Source organism: Notamacropus eugenii, chromosome 5, assembly GCF_028372415.1.
Source record: "Notamacropus eugenii isolate mMacEug1 chromosome 5, mMacEug1.pri_v2, whole genome shotgun sequence".
Taxonomy (NCBI): Eukaryota; Metazoa; Chordata; class Mammalia; order Diprotodontia; family Macropodidae; genus Notamacropus; species Notamacropus eugenii.
In genome coordinates, this window is record NC_092876.1 from 297,927,037 (window position 1) to 297,937,709 (window position 10,673).

The 10,673-nt window shown below is 36.7% G+C and overlaps 1 long non-coding RNA gene across 1 annotated transcript; it reads left to right on the plus strand.

The window, feature by feature from the left end:
• Positions 1-1,586: 1,586 nt before the first annotated feature.
• LOC140506247 (uncharacterized) lies at positions 1,587-9,802 on the plus strand. The gene is made up of 2 exons (XR_011967837.1): positions 1,587-1,674; positions 9,059-9,802. It is a non-coding gene; the product is annotated as an uncharacterized lncRNA (long non-coding RNA).
• Positions 9,803-10,673: the final 871 nt, after the last annotated feature.

The following is a 10,673-nucleotide window of genomic DNA, read 5'->3' on the forward strand; positions in this document are numbered from 1 at the left end:
CTCTTGAAAGACACTCCAAAAATGAAAACTCCCAGGAACATCAAAGCTAAATTCCATAGTTTCTAGGTCAAAGAAAAAATATTACAAGCTGCCAGAAAGAAAGAATTCAAGTACAGAAAAGCCACAGTCAGGATCACACAAGATTTAGCAGCCATAGCAATGAAGGAGAAGAGAGCTTATAATACAATCTTACAGAAAGCAAAGGATGTAGGATTACAACCAGAAATAACTTACCAAGCAAAACTCTGTATAATCCTAGCAGTGAAGGCGATACAGTAAAATCAAGGAATTAGACTTTAATGACACAGAGGATTTCTGAGCATTCCTGACACAAAGACCAGAGCTATATAGAAACTCTGAAGTACAAACAGAGAAATCAAGTGAAACATCAAGAAGTAAACATGAATGAATAATTATAAGCAATGAAAAAAAGGATAAACTGCTTCCATTCTATGAGGGTATGATACATGGATCCTCTCTGATCTCTATCATCATCAGGGAACATAGAAGGAGTCTAACTAAACAAAACCCTGGGAGTGGTTCAGTTATGTCTTGATGATCCTAAAAGAAGATTGGAAAGAGAGGAGAAAAGAAATAAAACTGTGAAGGGAGAGAGAGGATGGTTAGGGAAAAGACTTCTCACAAATAAGGTTTGCAAGTAAAAGTCTATACAAACAATGAGGAAGAGGAGATGTGGTAACTGACATTTAAACCTCATTCTCATTTGAACCAGTCAAAGGAGGGAAAAATAAACACAGAATACAGATTGGATACAAAAATACATTTTACTCAATGGGAAATAAGAGGGAAAGGGAAGAAAGGAAGAATTAGAGGGAGAGGACATAAAAGGAAAGATTACTCCTAAACAAAATAAACTCTAAGGATGTACAAAAAAATTTTATAGCTGTTTTCTAGGTAGCAAGAAATGGGAATCTGAGAAAATGCCCCTCAGTCATTTCAGAAATGGCCAAACAAATTATGATATGTAAATATGATGGAATATTACCGTGGTAGATGAAATAACAAAGGGGAAGGTTTCACAGCAACTTACAAGGTCTTGTATGATGCAGGAAAATGATTAATGACAAGAATACTGTGAAGAGAAATAACTGTGAAAGAATTAGGAACTCTAATCAGCAGAATTACTAGACATGATTCCAAAGGATTCATGGTGAAACATACTACCCACCTCCAGATAGAGATGTGATGGATTCAAGGTGCAGAATGAGACATATTGTGGGACAGGGGAAGGGTATGTGTGTGAGTGTGCAAAATAAGACCTATGTAGAAATTTCTTTTGCTTAACCAGATATAGATATAGATATAAAGATGTGGATATAAATGTTTTTCTTTCTCAATTATAGGGAGGAGATGATAAAGGGGGAAAAGGTATATTTTTGCTGATTGAAAAAAATGTAATGAATTAAAAAAAAAAAAAGATATATGCAACCAAAAAGGAAGTAGGTTGATCATGCAGTAAAAGTGAAAGACAGCAGACAAACAATGTAATTAGTAACCTAGAAACACTGCTTCCCAACGCAAACACACTCCAAAAACAAAGAAACAGATAAGGCTCACAAAAGAGAAAGGCCTGTATAGCATTCCAGGTAAACCTTCTGCAATGGGAAATATGAAGTCCTTTAGGAGTTCAGAGGAAGGAAAACTCATGTTCATGTAAGTATAGGGTTTATGATCAAAGAAGATTTCAGGAAGGAGGTGCCAAGTGAATTGAACCTGGAAAGATGCACAGTATTTCAGTAGGGGCAACTATGGGGTGTGCATCCCTGGTGAAGGGAACAACCTGTGACACACACTGGTACTTTTGGGGAATGAGAAATAGTCTACTTTGGCTGGAGGACAATAGAAAATAAAACATAGAAAGATAAAACAAGATTTGACCAAGACCATGGAGAACCTTAAATGTCATGCGAAATAATCTGGACTTTAATCTCTAGGCATTGAAAGGTTATTGGGCGGATAAGTGACATGACCAGTACTATGCAGCAGGAAAATTAAACTGGCAGTAGTGTATAGGATTGAAGAAGCATGGAGGTAAAGACCAGAGACAAGGAGACCATTTAAGAGACTACTGCAATGAGGCGAGAACTCAAAAGAACCCTGTTAGTGCATAGGAGTATGAGGTGCTAGCTAGAAACACTGGAGAGGCAGAGTGGGCAGGACTCACAGATCTGACTGAAACTGAGTAGTATGCCCTAGAGTGAATGATACCACAAAGGGGTAGAAAGTACTTTGCAAGGAGTGCTATACCAGGATTACTTCTTACCATGTGATTTTGCTGAATACATATGTGTATGTGTGTGTGTATGTATATATATATACATATATATATGGAGAGAGAGAGGGAGAGAGAGAATACACACACACACACACACACACACACACGTATATGTTTAGCTTGAGACTTAAATGCACTTCTGTGCTTCCTCTACTTTTTTCCTCCACACTGAAGTTAAGTTGAGGCAATTGCAAGCCAAAAAGTTATTATTTAGGAAAAAGAAATTACAATATTTTTATTAGTTCACTTAGAGTATATACCTGCTTTAATCTTCATTGCCTGCAACAGCATATGCTTTGCCAGAAACCCATTTATTCTTTTTTCATATCAGGTGACTATAAAGTATTTCTACATATTCCTGCTTATTTTATCATTAAGACAGCATATCATTAAAATGCAGGATCATCCTTTGAGGAAAAAAATACAACAAGTTGTCCTCATTCTGAAGATCAGTACCAATTAGAAGACAGCTAAATAGGTTACAAATAAATACAGAAAACAGACAATACTGCTTTTTATGGCAAGGAAGATCGAGAGTAACTGTGCTTTGATCCAACTATGATTTAAAATAGGGCTTATACATCAACTTTCTTCAAAGGACAGTACATGTTATAAATGTTAGAAGATCAATGAAAGCTGTATAACACCTTTACTTAACAGGAAGAGAAACCAAAGTACAGACAGACATCAAATTTACCTACCGTCCAGAATGGTCCCAGAAATAAAAACCAAATCTCTGCGTGGGAGTTTCTAAATAACTATACTTTCTTCTTAAGGTCATGAGGGCAGTAAGTAAATGAAAATGAAAAAACTAACAATACTGACACATCTCCTAGTAACATTCATAAAAGATATTTATGTGCCATGTGCATAGAGCTAATGGCTTAATTCAAGGCCTTCCCCTTTCCCTGCCTTGTTAGTACCTTTTTCGGTGTGGTTTTTAATCATTAGAATTTAAGTTCTTTGAGAGAAGATACTGTTGTGCTGACTTATATTTGCATCCCTAGCACTTAGCATAATGTCTGAAACATAGTAAAGCCCCTAATAAATTATCTGTCAAAGGTTACTGACTATGTGGTATGATTTAAAGAACGGGGATGAGAGGAGGGGAGGGAAAAAACCTGCCCCAATTGTCATCCCTGCTTTATGGGTTAAGGGATGTAGAAATGCAAATAATTCTGAAAGGGTCCAGCTATTGGCTATTAATTCATTGGATGAATTAGTTTATCAGACCCTTTCCAAATTGAGAGCCTCTCCCTTTAGGACAAGATATACAGTATGTCAGTTCTGAGGTAGGGAATAAAGGGAGTCATGATGAGTGAGGTCTAGAGTTGGAGGATTATGAACCTGAAAATTCTTCTATACTTTTACATTGCTAGAGCAGGAGCAGCATTATTCTGCCATCCCTGAAAACTTCTTTTAATGGCCTGGTACTATTTGTCAAGTAGGCTTTTTGTAAGTTAAAAAAAGTCATAAACTTTTAGATGTCAGTGGAACCTTAACAATCATCTAGTCTGATTCCCTCATTTTACATAATAGCCAACTGAGGCCCAGTCAAACTAAATGACTTCCTCAAACAAGGTCACATGGCTAGTCAGCGGGAAAGCCAGGACTGAGACCAAATTTCCTGACTCCTGGTCTAGTGCTCTTTTCATTATACCATAATGCCCTATCCATTCAACAGTCAGCTGTTTCCTGCTCTACTCTCCCCTATTCTCATAGGACTTCAAACCATTCTATCTCAGACAAGAGTCTAAGAGCCAAGCCTTGTCACAGACTATTGACCTACCAGTGACTCTGCTAACATAAGCCTGCTCCTCTGAGAACCACTGACAATCCCTTCCTACCTCCAATAGCACATACAGTTTAGGGCTTCACAAAAGTCATAGAATCATCCTTGCCTATGAGAAACAGAGGTTAAAAAACAACAACAGTCTTATCCTAACAAAATGCATTGACCCTTGTCAGGGTATATGAAAAACATTCTAAAAAAAGAGCTGTATCCATGACAGCCGTAGAGATAGTGTCCCACAGATCCTAAAGCCCTCCCAAACAATTCCACTGAATTGTAGTCTAGCTTCAGGTTTAATCCACTGGGTGACTAGAATTTGATGCCATATTATCTCTGAAGTTGAGGCTAGCTATTATATAGTGAATGAAGAATAATGCATCAAGTCATTTTAGTTTGGGTTCCAAAATAGATTGGAAGAATATTGATTTCTAAGGCATAATCCCCTGAAAATTCTAGCAAATTCAGAGAGGGCAGAGAATGGAGGCTGAATTTCCTATTGACTGGGTCAATCCTCTGCTTCATTTTGATTAGATATAGTGAAAATAGACAACAGAATAATTCATGGTACCATATCTCCCATGGTATAGCCCAATTTTATGCATGGCTCTTTTTTGCAAATCAATAATTCCTCCTTTGAAGGGAGAGTAAGTATATATGTATATGTGTGTAGAAATACATGCATATTTTTCATGTGTGGAGATATACATGTATGTCTATTTCTGCAGAGAAGTGCATTTATATGTGTATATCAATGTCTTTCACTAACAGTAGGGTCATTTATCTTGGGGAGAGGAGTGGAAAGTCTTAGTGCCTTCTTTTTTCTTCAGTGAAATGCTGCCTAATATAAAAACAAAATCCAAGGAAAATATTGCAGCCAAATTAATTTATGCAAATTATGCAAATCCATAAAGCATAAATAACATCAGACTAAGGGCCCTTTCTCTTTTCTAAAAACTCATTCTTCAAAAGGAAGTTGTCACTCAGAACCCCCAAGTGTTTCTATAGTATATTTAGTATATAAATGACCCATCTAAAGTATAAGAAAGGGAATTAACTGCAGTTTGACTTTTTGCAAGCAATTAAGGGGATTCTTGATTAATGAATTAATTTATTGACCAAAAAATGTTAAAAATCCAAGGCATTTTAAAGCCTGATTAAAGTATTTCCCAACATAATTTACATCTCATTTGTGCTCCTTTAGCAGGTTTGCCTCTGTTGGGCACAGGGGGTCTGAAAATAAACCCTAATAGCATACTTAGCCAAGAAATATTCACCAGCTGACTAACTATTGATTTACTATTTTTTCACCTCCATGGTTCAATCAGACATATTAGCCAGTCACAGTGAATTGTTTGGAGCATCCTCAATGAACCAAAAAATGAGCAATTCCCTTCAAATCAAAGAGACATATTTAATGCATTGGAAAGATATAATCCTCTGCAAATAACACAATGATCAAGTAAAAAACTGACTCAACCTGAATCAGTTGCTCCCTCTGCATTCCTATAAAATTTAGCTTACAGCATATTATTCACGTAGCATTTGCCACACACTGCCATGTATGATAGATATTTATGTACAAATTTTATATCTTTTACTATACCATAAGCTCTTTGGAAACAGATGGAACATCATTCATTTTTGTATCCTCCAGAGTACTTAGAATGGTGCCTTCAACTGAGTACGTGTTTATTAAATGTATGCTGGGTATAAATTTATACACCACTACCTCTGTTCTGCCTGTTGAAATCTTGTCATCCAAGGCCCTCCTCCATGAAGCCTCCTTTGCTAGTTCTGTGGTAGATACAAGGAGGAATAAAACTCTGACATCGGTTAACCCACAAACATTTATTAATAATTGACTACATACCAAGCACTGTACTAGACCGGAGATACAAAGAGAAAAACGAAAGTCTCTGCTGTCATGGAACTAACATTTCTTCTTCTTCATCATCATCAGTATCAACATTTACACAGTCCTTTAATTAAAGTTTACAAAGTACTTTCCATAAATTATCTCATGTGATCCTCACAACAAGCCTGCTCCGCTGGGGAGAAAACAAGTACATACATAATTGTTTGTAGACCCTTTATAAAATGAATACAGGGCAAAATGAGGGAAGTAAGGTAAGAAGCATTTATGAAAAACCTGTTATGTATCAGCCACTGTGCTGAGTACTTTACAAATATCTCATTTGATCTTCACAACAACCCTATCATTATCCCTATTTTATAGGGATAATGAAGAAATTAAATCAGACAGCATCAGACTTGCCCAAGGTCACATAGGTTGTATGTATTTGAGGCAAGATTTGAACTGAGGTCTTCCTAACTCCTGTCATCATATTACTCTATGCGGCCTTAAGTTGCAGGTCTTTGAGTCAAACACTTTCATTTTACACACAAGAAAACAGAGGCTGAGAGAGGATCATATAGGCAGCAAGTGTTTGATAGCAGTATTTGAATTCAGGTTTTCTTGCACTTTATCCATTGTATCAACAGTAGTATTTCAATTGTTGCCAGAGCTTTAAGTGAGGGTTGGGAATATGAGGAATTTGGAGCACAGTATTTTGGATGAAGATGGCTTCTATTCTGACTTTCATTAAGAATCATGTAAATGTATGTCTTATTTTCCCTAATAGATTATAAATTCTTTGAAGACAGGGACCACATCCTCCATCTTTATACCTACCAAAATATCTTGTATCCCTTCAACACTTTAGGGATCTATGATTTTGTTAGGAGGATCACTCCTTCTGTAGCAGACGGTAGCTCCTCTGTAGCTTAGTGGTCTTCAAGAATTGATGTGGTGGAAAAAAAATCATCACTCTGGGACCAAACTGGAGATTCCAGTAAAATGTCAGTTTCATGAAGTCAGGTACTGGTTTTTGTCTTTTTATCCCTTGCATCTCACACGTAGAGGGTATATAACTAATATTCGTTGAATTTAATTGATGAACCTCTACCCATTTAGCTAGGCTGATCCTCAGATTACAGGCATACAGACATTATCTGAGCCTTTGCTAGTTGATAAGACCTGCCAGAGATTTTGGATTGCCAGCATAGCCTTCAAGAACCCAGGATCACCTCCCAACCAATAATGATACTAGAATAGAACTTTGGTGCATATTCAGGAATGATAAGAAGGAACTAACTCAGCAGTGTAAAATATTTGCCTTGCATATTTTAGGAGCTTATTAAATGATCATTGAGTAAATGAATGAAAGAATTAAGCTATTCATTCATTCAACAACTTTATTAAGCATCTACTATATGTGAAATACTCTACTAGGTGCTAGAGGAGTTACAAGATTATTTGAAAATGATGCCTGCCCTCAAGGAGCTCACAATGTAACAGGAGGGATATAAAACATTCATAAATATGAAATACTATACAATAACTACAAAGCATAAATAAGAAGCAAATCAAGTTTGGTTTTTGAGTTTGCAAAATGATCTTGTTAGTGAAAGAAGATTAAGATACAATTGCAACAATGTAAATACAAAAAAATTAAAAAAAAACCAACCCTGAATGGCTATATAATTATAATGACTAAGTTTGGTCTGAGAGAAGAGTTGAGAAAATATGCCTGCCTCCCTCTCTGCAGAAATGGGGCACTGTGGATGTAGAATACTGCCTATACAATTAGTTTTGCTTAAGTGATTTTTTTCTCTTTTTTAAAAAAAAAAGCTTTGCTACAAAATGGTTCTCTGAGTAAGGAGTTGGAAATGAAAGTGATATAAAAACAAGAGATATTAATAAAAATAAGATTGAAAAACAAAGCATGCTAAACCACATTTCTTGCTCGTAGAGAAAGTAATTTCAAGCACATTTAAAGTAAAAAGTTTTGAGATTATGATGCATTAAACAGCTTTTGGGTCCACAGATTTTCATCATTATTCCTTTGTCAGTTTGAGACACAGTGAATGACTTCATAAACAAGGATTAAAACAAGGTAATGTTAATTTTGGTAGGCATTCACACAAGTGGAACTTTGGTCTTAGTTAAGGAAGATAACCATGTGTTTCCACAGCTCACACATAATATTAGTATAATAGTTATATCTTACTTGCTATCTGCATTGTATAATAACTCAAATTCATAGAACACTTTGCATTTGCATAGCGTTTTTCTTACAAAAACTCCATGATGTAGGTAGTGAAGTTATTATTATCCCTATTTGACGAATGAGTAAACAAAGTCACAAGGAGATTGACTTGATCAAACCCAGTTCTCCAAAATTCAGTGTTCTCTCCACTACACTATGCTGCCTTTCTGCCCAAGCAAAAGTGATCATCATTATTGCTTTGGCAAAAGATTTGTCCACCTTTGATCTCAATTTCCAAAAGTAGTTGGATCACACCAATACCTTAACTTTAAAAACATGTTTGCCTTCCACCTTAAAAAGTCAGGACAACTATGTCCTATGTCCCACAGCAGTTAAACTGTAGGGAAAGGACCCTCTTCTTAAAGATGGTTTCCCTTCATTTGCCCATTTTTACATATTTAATTAGCAGCATACCTGGGACCAGAACTCAAATTCCTTAATAGCAAGGGTAGGGCTATTTCTACTCTACTGTTGTTGCATGAAACATCGCCAAGATTTTTCCCTCCTGAAGGCAAAGACAAGTTTCCATTTGACAACCTTTCATAGAAGACTTTAACATTTGATGAGAGACAAGCTATAGCCTAGTGCAATACTTATTCCACAAATGAAGCTAGTTTATCTTCCTCATAGCATAGTAAAGACGACTTGACTCTGTCACAAAGAATTCAATTCTTTATCTATGGTCCTTGTCTAGAGCTAACCCCTTAAAAGAAATCAGCCTAAAGCAGGTGCAAAGACCAGTCAGACCTTGAAATTTGTTTTGAAACTGGCCACCTGTTACTGTAATTGTGTAGCTGTTTTTCCTGGCTTATGGGATTTTAGTTCAGCTGCTGTTCTCAGGCTAACGTTTATTTCCTCCAGGAATCACCCAATACGCTGGCACTAAACTTAGCATTTACACGTAACATCGTCTGGAGGCTGATTCAACAGATACCTATCTGAATCATCTCTCCAGAGTCCTGAAATCAGCAGCAGATTCTGTCGACACCGAAAGCTGGGGCTTTCTACTGAAGAAAGTAAGAAATATGTTCAAAGTGTTTTGTTACAGATCATCATTTTTCTGAATTTTGCCTGGGGGACAAGAGGAAGTTGCTAAAGAATCAGCTTTGGTGCAGACTCCTAACTCGGTTTTTGCAAATAACAGAGCAGCTCTGTTCCTGCCATTTGTACTCTACACTGAGTCAGCATTTCTACTAGGAATCCTGACTCCACTTAAAAATCCGTGAGCCCATAAAACTTTAATTCGAATGAGAACTTGCTAGACAAAGACTTCACACAGACATCGTTCACTTTTCTCTGAAATCGTGGAGGACTCATAGGAGCATAGATCTAGAGCTGGGAGAGATCTTCCTGTGCTCTTATATTCCTTCCACAATTTCCTCACTTTAACAATGTAGGAACGAGAGACAAAGACAAAGAGAGATTTGAAAGGACTTCGTTGTGCTTCTGAAGATCAGGTTCTTTTCCCCAAAGTAAAACGTTGTAAGCAATTTGTCTTTTAGTATTTGGGAAACAAGAAATCAACGAGTTGTTCTATAACTGTAAGCTGGGTGATGGGGCTGCCAACAATTCAATATTTATCCAAATAGATCAGAATACACTGTTGTTTTTGTTTTGTTTTGTTTTTAATGAAGGAATCTTGAGAAATATTTTTTAAAAAATCAGTGTTCTCTGGGCCAACCAGGTAAATGATTAGTGACAGAAGTTGTCATGATTGCTTAAGCAGTTGCAGCTGCTGAAAATGGTTGCCAGCTAGAACTTCCTGTTCAACCAGGGTCGGACATGTAGGCATGCGGACACAAGCAGATGGTGAAGCACTGTGGAGTGTACCCCATAGATCGAATACCATTAAAACAAAAATGATTATAGCAAAAATTTCTATATATCACACGAAAAGATCTCTAAGTCCTCAGCTACTGGTCCACTTATTTCATAACAACAAAATAATTCAGAACAGATTCTTGGAATTCACCATCATGGAATTTTACCAAGAGCAATGGTAACTCAAGAGGCATCATGGATAGTCAATGGATGGAGAACTACCCTCAGAGTTAGCTTGATCTCTTGAGTACTGCCTTTGATCCAAGGGCAAATCCTTTTAATGCCTCACTTTTAATGCCAACACTTTAAGTTGCAAAGCATCCATCTTGGTCCTACTATAAAGGAAACTCCTTTTACCTATAAAATCACTCATAAAAAAATGCATTAATAAAACATTTTCCTTACAACTATCCAGTGAGGTAGATGATGCAAGTATTACCTAAATTTTACAGATGAAAAAAGAGGCTCCAGAAGTTGTCTTAACTATTACCACACACTGGGATTCAGATCCAAATCTCCTGATACCAAATCCAATGGCTTTTTCAATAAAGCTTCACCTATTCCTAAGTACAGGTGGAGGAAGAGTCAGGAGGTTTCTTTTAGACAGGTAGGTCACTCAGAAGACAAAGCACTGAGCCTGCAGTCAGGAAAAGCA